An 11,173-nucleotide genomic window follows, 5' to 3' on the forward strand; every position below is an offset into this window, starting at 1 on the left:
AATATTTCGAATTGAAAGCAATTCCTCCACAATTTCGCCTAACTATTGCTGTGAAGTCACTCACAAATGAATCAGCCAAGTCATGGATTCACGCGACCGCGGGAACGTTCCAAAATTATGAGAAATTTAAGAGTTCATTCATCAGACAATTTTGGAGTAACGAAAATCAGTCGGAAACTCGCTGCAGAATATACCAAGAGAAATTCAGTCGTCAGAGCGACAAGACTATGTCCGATCATTTTCTAAAATATGCTGTCTTAGCCAGGCACCTACAACCCCCAATGGAAGACCAGGAGCTCATTTCTGCATTAAAAGCTTATTACCCAATATCCGTGCAGAGAATTTGGTTAGCTAAGCAGCCTAAGGACGTTGAAGAGGTCGTCAGCTTCCTGAGGCAAATGGACGAGATAGAAGCGAAAGAGCAGGGTTACAGGACTGAACGAGAACCCCCTGGCAACTCGAACCCGCAGAATTATCGGAACAACAGGGCACAATATCGAGGCAATGAGAGAAACCAGGAGAGGCAGTATCAAGTCAGAGGAATGGAATTTGGTAGGGGAAACAACTATCAAAACCGCCCGACGCGTCGACAGCCGTATTTTGGAAATAGGCGAGACAACATTGCCACAGGTGGGCAGCACAGGGAGGAGGAGAGTCGGAATGACAGGCAGGGGAACCAGTTAAACCCTTACGCCCCCACTTTCAATCAGGAGAGGAAAGAGGAAGACAGCGATCTGCGGATTCCACGACCAAGCTCCAATCAGCATCAGGGGAATTAGATCAGGACGTGTCCGGAGGGCGTGGGTTCGTCCTAGATGGGTGCAATAGAGTAGAAAACGCCCCAAGGAATGAGTTAAAAGCCAAAAGGGTAGGAGTTTGCAATGACGAACTGGGTTTAGGAGACGAAGAAATTTTATTACAAGCGATAGATGGAGACAGATTAAACAATTGCCTCTACGTGAAAATTGTCATGGGAAGTGAAGAGGTGGACGCTTTATTAGATTCTGGATCGCAGATAAGTTTGGTCACTGAAGAAATCTACGAGAAATTAATATTGAAGCAACATCCAATTTTGACGTTGCCCGTTAAAGCCGCTATCCTGATTACAGCCCTCGGTAGCAAATCTAAGAGATTGAAGAAACAGGCAATGGTGAAATTTGAAATTGAAGGCGACAAATTCAACCAGGTTTTCCTCGTTGCTCCGCAATTAATGGTTCCTATGATACTAGGTGCGGATTTCTTGAATGAAAACAAAGTCGTACTAAATTTTGCAGAGAGAAGCCTCCAGGCAGAGAGAGACGGAGTTGTTGTTAGGTACAAATCTAACAAGGGCGCAGGACAAGATATTGCGCGATGTAACGGACGGGACCCAAAGGACGATGGTCACTACAACGAAGCATACGTTAACCACACGCTGGTACTAGACTCTGGTAGCCAAAGCCAACTACAGGTGGATCAACCCGCAGCCATTCGTGATTGTAACCATTCGCAGGAAGGGACTGAGATTGGTGAAGAGATAGAAGGAGAACCCCCAGGTGTACATGTAATTTGTAGTTGTTGCAACAGGGATTGCAGTTATGATTGCTCCGAAAGGAAGATTGAGATTAATGAATGCGGGCAAGTGGACCCAGCAAAGTTAGAATACGGGGGACGTATCGATATCGATAAGGGGGAGAGGCAATGCAATACGAATAATTCAAACACAAGAGCTGCACCGGCTGAACGCCGTAACATTTCCAGCGAGGGCATGTCCGGTATCATAGAGGCCCAGGGAAACTTGTCGCGTCTGCAGAAAGGACAACTGTCAAATGTATTAGTTAAGTACTTGAACCACTTCACATTTCTTGGTGAATTATGTAGACGACTTACTAATTTACTCGAAGAACTACTGAGATCATCTCGAGAATTTGGGTACTGTATTACCGAAATTAACTGAAGCGGGCTTCACTATCAATGTGACAAAATGCAAGTTCGGGCAGCCCGAAGTCAAATTCCTAGGTCACATAATAAACGAGCACGGCGTCGTACCAGACCCTGGAAGGATGACAGCGATGCTAAACTACACAAAAAGTGCCCTGAGGTTTAAGGGAAAAAAACATGGTTACATAACCCAAAATATGAGGGTTTGAGCTAAATAATAGTTCATGCATTTCTTTAAAACGCTCTATAATGGAAAGCTATGGTAAGAACGCAAGGAATGTTTGAAACAGAATGCAGATTAGAGAAAGCAATTAGGGGTATATAAAGTAGTCAGACTATAAAAAGTTTATCCAAGTGGCATATGTTTGCCTTGTATTTGATTTGTATTTGATATGTTTCTATGTTATAAGATGTCACATTTGAGTATATGTACCAATTGTTCTAGGGAATAATTATCACTACATATAATCTTGAACGGGATAGAGGTACTTAGTTTATAGTGTAAGTTTAGTCAGATATATATAAAAGTAGTGAGGTAGGAGATAAATTGAGAGGATCTGTGAGTTATAATCTGTCAGAAATACAGGAACAACGCATGTGGAGATAGGGACTCACATAGGTGTGGAGTAAATTACATGCGAATGATGAATGTAGTATTTACTTATAAGGTAACATAATGACCTTGCTTCACGTTGGGATGTTTAGAGCTTAGATAAGAAGTTCAGACGAATTTGAAATCAAAATTGTCCTTACTTCATTATCGGGGAGTTTATACCAGTCCAGAACCCCTGTAACTGTTTGACTTTAAATTTGAACTGGCCAGAAGATCAGGGGTGAAGCCCCCCCCCCCCCCCTCGCTAGCAAGCCATATGTGGAGGTTTCCTCACCAGCAAGGGATCTGGTATGCAGGTCAAAACACATGGCATTACTCCAGTGGACATAGTCGACAGAGGGCTTTCAGCCAGTAAACCAAACTTTTGTACCAGTTATTGAAATAGTGTATAAGATTTTCTTTAATTTCAAAAGTAAAATTATTCGGTTTCTTACATTTGTTGTACCTGTATTTATTGATATATATAAAAATTACCACGTCAACCCTGAGATGATCCTTGTTCCCCACTGACTCTAGTTCGGGATATACGAACGTAACTATCTCTTTCTGCAAGAACAGAGATGGTAGAAGTAGTGAGGAAGGATAGTTATATGTGTTACGAAAAAGGGAAACGAAAAAGAGTAACTTCATTGTTATGTTACCTAGGAAACGTCATCTGCTTACTAGGCATTGTTGTTACCTATAAAACATTACATTACGTTTGAGGTCACAAAAGGTCAATGCCATTCGATGTCCACGACAAGATTACACGAAGGGTTTTCAAGATTCAAGCTTTCAAATTATTCAAGGTCTTTTCTGGATAATTTTTTCCTATCATTATTTCTGCCGAAGTGCGCATCTGACTTACGAATCTCATGTCAATTTAACGTCACGCATAATGTAAGGCCATGTCAACGTCATGACAAATCCAGCCAACGGTTTTCTGAAATGGATGCTTCAAAATTATCAAAGTAATCACAAAGTCATTTTTTCTCATGCCAAACTGAACATACCTTGTTTCCCATATCCATAACATTTACTTGTCAAGGACAGGTCACCGTAATGTCAAGGTCACGGCCAAATTAGAGTAAGGGTTTGCTGGATAGATATTTCTAAATTTTTCGTGGTCATATTTTGTTCATTTTTTCTCAGAACTGCTAGTATAAGACTAAAAATACTTATGTGTCATTCACAAATTGCCGTGCAGTGACCTGTTCATACAGAGTCCGGATCATAAAGAGACCGACTCCGGCAGTGACCGAAGCTCTCACAGACAGGATATGGCAGACACCGGTTCTGGCAGGCATCGGCGGCGGAGAATTAAAAAAATTAGAATTTTTGAAAATTTTGGAAAACCAAATAATGCTGGAAATTGTCACAGACAGGGTACGGCAGAGACCGGTTCTGGCAAAGGACCGGATGCGGAAAAACTTAAAAAAAGATTCCAATCTCTTCAAATGTTTCAAAAAATAAAAAATACTCTAAATTGTCCAAAAAGCCCACAAAACTAAAATATTTGGAAGAATGTCAACTTTAAAAAAATTTCAAAACTCTTACCATGGTCCTCCAGGTTGGGGGTTGGGCGTAAGGCTAAAAACTTTTCACCGTAAAAAAGGCACCGTTACGAAAAAATTAACAAAGACTCGGACCAGGAGGGACTCTTTGGCACGAACATGGATATTGAGAAAGGATATGAGATTTGGTACATGGAACATTAGGAGTCTCTATAAGGCTGGGGCGCTGAAATCAGTGAGTAGGGAATTAGAGAATTATAAGTTAGACTTAGTGGCAGTGCAGGAAGTGCGATGGGAGGGGGAGGGCACGATTCCAGGGGACAATTTTACATTTTTCTGTGGTAAGGGGAATGACAATCATCAGATAGGGACGGGTTTTTTGTTCATTGCAGAATTAGGGCAGCAGTGAAGAGAGTAGAATTTGTTAGTGACCGGTTGGCTTACGTAATTTTGGAAGGACGTTGGTGCGACGTCATTGTACTTAATGTTCATGCCCCAACTGAGAACAAAAGCGATGATATCAGAAATAGCTTTTATGAAGAATTGCAATCAGTATTTGATACATTTGGCAAGTATCACATGAAAATTCTGCTAGGAGATTTCAATGCAAAAATTGGGAGGGAGGATATCTTCAAACCCACAATAGGCAGCGAGAGTCTGCATGCACTTAGTAATGATAACGGCGTTAGAGCAACAAGCTTTGCTATGTCAAAAGATTCAGTTGTAAAAAGTACAAAATTTCCACACCGTGATGTTCATAAATACACTTGGACTTTTCCAGATGGGAGCACACACAATCAAATGGAACATGTTTTATTAGATAATAGAAGGCAGACAAATGTAATTGATGTGACGTCATTCGGAGGAGCAGATTGTGACACTGATCATTATCTGGTGGTAGCAAAAGTGAGGGAGCGGATTTCAGTAAGTAGACGAACTAAGAAATATTTCGACACAGAATTTGGAATAATATTTAAATTTTAGAGACAAATGAAGATAATAAAATTGTGAGTATCAACTGAGAGTGGGAAAATGTATGAAAGTGCATCAAAATTTCAGCCAAAGAGAAACTAGGATACTACAGGAGAAAGCAAAATAAACCGTGGTTTGATGAAGAATGTTCCAAATTAATAGATCGAAAGACGCAAACAAAATTTCAATGGTTGCAGGACCCCCCCCCCAAATGCGGATAATCTACATAACTTGAGACGTGAAGCTATTAGAACATTTAGGAATAAGAAAAGGGAATACCTGAAGGGCAAACTTGCTGAACTTGAGACAAATAATAAGGAAATAATATCAAGAGACCTATACAGAGGCATTAATAACTTTAAGAAATTATATCAACCCCAGAACAATTTGGTAAAGGATGATAGTGGCAATTTGCTTGCAGATCCAATACAAATTGTGAATAGGTGGAAACATTTCTTTAGCGAGCTCTTAAATGTTCATGAGACTGGTGATATTAGGACAGATTACATTCAGCTGAAATGTTAGTGACCGAACCTATCTCAGATTAAGTTGAACTAGTCATTAGGATATTGAAAAGTTATAAATTTCCAGGTATTAATCAGATTCTAGCAGAATTAATTAAATCTGGTGGCAAAGGGTTGCATATGAGGATCCATAAGCTTATTCAGTTAATTTGCGATAAGGAACACACAACAATGGAAGGAATTCATAATGATTCTTATTCATAAGAAGGGGGACAGGACTGAGTGTGGTGATTACCGAGGAATTTCTCTGCTATCAACCTCATACAAAATTCTATCACACATTCTTTTGGCAAGATTAACCCCATATGCGAATGAAATTATTGGGGATCATCAGTGTGGGTTCAGACGAAACAGATCAACGATTGATCAGATCTTTTGCATTCGTCAGATACTAGAGAAAAAATGGGAGTTCAGTGGGACCGTACATCAATTATTTATAGATTTCAAAAAAGCCTATGACTCTGTGAAGAGAGAAGTGCTATATAATATTCTTATTGAATTTTGTATACCACAGAAGCTAGTGAGTCTAATAAAAATGTACTTAAATGAAACCTGTAACAAAATTCGAGTAGGTAAATATGTCTGAGACATTTTCCACCACGAATGGTCTGAAACAAGGAGATGCTTTGTCTCCTTGCTCTTTAACTTTGGGCTGGAATACGCCATCAGGAAAGTCCAAGATAGGCAGGAGGGTTTGCAATTGAACGGGACACATCAGCTATTGGCATATGCTGATGATGTTAATTTATTGGGGGACGATATGAATACAATAAAGAGGAACGCAGAAGTTTTACTAGAGGCTAGTAGACAGGTGGGGTTAGAAGTAAATTCAGAAAAAAACTAAGTACATGGTAGTATCTCGTCGTCAGCAGACAGGCGAGCGAAATTATCTTAGGGTAGCTAATAAGTACTTTGAAAGGGTTACAAAGTTCAAATATCTGGGAACAACAATAACAAATCAAAATGATACTTGTGAGGAAGTTAGGAGGAGATTAAATTCCGGAAATGCTTGCTACTTCTCAGTTCAAAATATTTTGTCTTCCCGTCTGATTTCTAAGAACCTGAAAATTAAAGTATACAAAACAATATTTTTACCTGTTGATTTGTATGGGTGCGAAACATGGTCTTCACTCAGAGGGAGGAACACAAATTGCAGGTGTTTGAGATTAGGGCGTTGAGGAGGATATTTGGGCCTAGGAGAGAAGACGAAGGGGCATGGAGAAAACTGCATAATGGTGAGCTTAAAAATCTGTACTACTTCCGCAGTATTGTCAGGGTGATTAAGTCGAGAAGAATGTGATGGGCATGGCATGTAGCGCGCATAGATGGGACAAGAGGTGTGCACCGGGTATTGATTGGGAAGCCTGAGGGGAAGAGACCGCTGTGGAGACCTAGACGTAGATGGGAGGGTAATGTTAGCCGGGATCTGTGGGAGGTAGGAGTTGAAGGAGACTAGATTTTGTTGGCCCAGGACAGGGTCCGGTGGAAGGCTTTGTTTAATTCGATTATGAACCTTCGGGTTCGGTTAGCCATCTAATTAGTTAGTTAATTAAATTGAATGCCATAAATGATCTCCAACAGTGGATACGATTTAAATAAAAGCATTCGACACTCTGCAAATAGTAGCATGGAAAGTTTGATAATAGTCTTGGCTGCAGAAAATATTGTAATTAGCACCAATTAACATCTTGCTTTGAGTGGTAGAGAACTCAGCCTTTAAACTGGATTTTAGCCTTATAATTGCTATGAAACAAATGTAGCTTGTGAATAGGTGTGCCCCTTCTGTCTTTAGAGGTTCAAATTATGTGCGTGTGTATCAGAAGAGAGAATGTCAAAAGGGAATACTGCCATGTAGTGACCTGCTGTGCTGGTATCAAATACACAAATCTGAATCCTATTTATTCACCATGCTCCAAATCTAGCGTTCACAGAAAAAGTTAACCTTTTTTAGAATAAATTCTTCGAAAATTAATTGAATTTCGATACAACACATTTTATATAATGTGCCACTGTTGAACTGCAAATTCCTGTCTCTTACTAGACATTAACTCTTACACAAGATGCAGCCGTGTTTTGTGTAGCACAACTCCGTCCCAAGATGAGGTTCTGTCACTTTAAGGGCATAACAAATATTCATTGAGTATTTTTGTGCTGAATAAGGAAACAGTGGCTTGTTGAAATACAAATTCATTAATCTCAGTGAATAGTATTTATATATTAAACATATCTATTGCATGTCTGCAAGAAGTTGCATAATTGTGATCTTTAAGTTTGGATCTCCTACGCTATTCCTATCCATACAATTTTAACAACTAGAGCAGAGCGCTCCTTTCGGAGCTCCTCGGAGGGTTGGTCAAGTTTTTAAAACGCAACCAACCCCCCCCCCCCCCCGAATGTGGGATTGAAACGCAGCCAATCTATTTGTTGATAAACAAGTGACGCTTCCTAGGTAACCATTATTGTTTATTTGTTAATAAACAGATGACGTTTCCTAGGTAACCATCTTACACATTTTCATGACGGTTTTTGCGGAATGACCCTTCTGTATAGATGTATTTACGTCAAAACATAAAACCTTACAAAGACCACATTATCATACACTACTAACACCATACAAAATGTAAGAATTAAGTAGCCTTATACATGAGGTGATACGCCTCCAGTCATCATAAGAACGTTCTTTAGTGTAGGATACTTATCGGTTTCAAGTCGCACTATGGTCCGATTAAAATTAACGAAGTTGGGGTTCCCATTTCTCGCGTTTTCAGAACGTGAAACGCATAAATCTGGAACTTCGTTTATAAGCGTCAAGCGACTTCGTAGTTCGTCGGAGTGCGTCCCTAGCAGCTCATATATGCGTGTAGGCAGCAGACGTATTGATAATGCTTATTCGAAACACTCCGTGTATTTGAAGTACAACAAACTCGTGCCGCAGAAAACGGTCCAATGGCAAATCTACTTCAAAATGTTTAATATTTATGAGAGCACAAACAAAATCAGACAATCAGGCGTTGTCACTAACTTGACATAAATATAACCAGCCGCTATCCTCCCTTAAGGAGGAAGGTGGCTACAGAATTCCTCCGGTAGCCAACATTACAGAAGTAAAGTCCTCTAGATTCAACGAGATCTTACATATGGCGTTGTTGGTATGTGAATGTTTAATTACGCACCAACCCTCACGATACCATAGACAATTATACATAATAATGATAATAATAATAACAATTATAATATTATTAATAAAGAATATCCCTTACCTCAAACTTTGTTCAATTGTAAGATACCACAGCACAAAATTATCTAGTGTACGACGCACTTCCTTTACAAGCGATTCACAGCTCAGTTCTTTCCACAATAACAAAGCGGATTGTTGACGGCATTGTACACTAATGAAATACAACAATGCTTAGTAAACAATGGCGTAACAATTAGTTTCTTAGGTAAAGGAATGAAGTGCAATACGGTTCATTCAGACTATTATACTGCATGCATAATAAATGAGAAAACAGCGCGGTCCATATTTACACATTTTTGGTAGTTGAAAAAATTCAAAGAAAATTACTCTATCTTTTAATTTGGTTACATTCAATCATAAATGTAAGAAATCAATAATTATTAACAAGTACTTTCCAATAAGAAGTGAATATATTTAAAAATAATCGGAACAGATGTGAAGAAACTACAATTCCAATTTCGCTTATTTAAATATAACGCACGGTTTCAGGAAACGTGATTAATTAGAAGGATGATTTTTGAGGGGCCCGGGCGCCGGGCAAAGAAAATGTTTCCTTCGTTCGAATCCCTGTAAAGATATGTTCTGTTGTTCGGATTGCAATAACTAGGGAAGAATGGCGCTAATGCAAATTCTGTTTTTTCCTGGGATTGACTGACTAAGGTCAAAAGCCCGAAAACGGTCTGAGTCCCAGAAGATGAACTTGTAAGAACCTGTCTTATTTCCCCTTAGGAAATACCGCAGAGTCTACTAAACATGTGTATACTCGAGATTGGGTGTTGACGTTTGTTTGCTCGTTCGCTTGTGGCTCGTGAAGAAGAAACCTAGCGTAATTACACTTTAAGACAAATGACAAACACAGGAAGGTCAGAACTCTGGGACAATCGTCCTGAGTTTGATTTCCGGCAAGGGGGGGTTCATTTAACTCCGAAACAAAGCGAGATAGAACAACGGCGCCATGATCAGAGATTTTTGCCTGGAAGAGGAGATTACAGAAACAAAGGCCTCAACACTGGGTTCGACTCCGGACAAGCACAATGTTGAAGCAAACTATTTAAGACCTAATGCATTTTACAAGGCCAAAATCCAATAAAAATCGAATTTTGGGGACTGGAGTATTTCGCCGTCTCCAGGTAAATATCCGACTCTGTTGGGCCCAATAAACACAGCTAGTCCCTGTCTCTGGACGTTACCGTTGCAAAAGGCAAATTCCTGCGCAAGCGCAAGACATCGTCCCTTGCTAGATAATGTTTGAAATTGTAAACAGAGCCTTATACCTAACACGAGGGTTTCTTCGCGGCGGAAGACTTGGTCATTCAAAGTAGGGTCTTGCTGCTGATGAGAGGAATCGCGTGAGGCAAGTTGTCCTTCATGAAAAGGATTTCGGTTGGACAGATGTCTGGAATTTGAACCGAGTGTTAGCTCTGAGAATGGGGGATGGGGGTTCACGTCAGCTGAAGGCCTCAATAATTTGGGGTTGGCGGGCCGTCCTGCTTTTGAATTATACCCTTGTATTTTCCTTACACCTCAGGAGAATCTCGGAAAACCTCACTCTTCCGCAACTTTCTGCTAGCGTCAAGTAAATCTTCTAAGTTCTTCTTCATCAAATTAGTCGCTACCAAATTAAATTTTAAGTGTGTCTAGTCTAAATATATTATGTCTCGGATCAATTAAAAGTCTTTCGGCGATGTTAATCAAAGCGTGATCACGTACATTGACCTTCTACGACTTTAATTCCCAGAAACAGAATTTACGTTTCTTCACTACGATCCCAGCAGTTGGTATGAAATTTCATACTTGCCACTTACACTGTAAGCAGTGATAATTTGGAATCCTTAAATATTTTTAGACCATCTTCGTATTAAAAGTGTTACGAAATTAATTAACAAGATTTTTTGGTATTGCTGTAAACGTTCAAAAATTTACCATAAATGGAGGAGGTATTTGAAGTACAACAACCTTGTGCTGTAGAAAACATTTCAATGGAAATTCTACCTCAAGTTGTTTAGTATTAAAATCAGACAATCGGGCGTTGCCAAAAACGCGACACAAATGCAACCAGCTGCTATCCTCTATTAAGGACGAAGGTGGCTATAGAATTCTTCCGGTAGCCATCATTACAGAAGTAGAGTCCTCTATATTAATGGAGTTACTGTCATATGAATGTTTAATTACACACCAACCCTCAAGACACCTCAGAAAATTATAAATAATAATAATAATAATTTAATTCAATTCATTTATTAAAGTGCTTGACAACAGATAAAAAGCCAATAACAGCCAAGCACTAACAACAATACAAGCCTTACAATACAAATACAAACAAACAAAGAACTGATTACATAAATATACAGTATTAATTTAATGCAAAGTAATTAATAAGTAAATAGTAAACACTAATAAAATACAAGGAATA

This window comes from Zootermopsis nevadensis, unplaced genomic scaffold, assembly GCF_977971745.1.
Source record: "Zootermopsis nevadensis isolate Lab colony 2312 unplaced genomic scaffold, Znev_1.0 Znev_ptg000005l, whole genome shotgun sequence".
Classification (NCBI taxonomy): Eukaryota; Metazoa; Arthropoda; class Insecta; order Blattodea; family Termopsidae; genus Zootermopsis; species Zootermopsis nevadensis.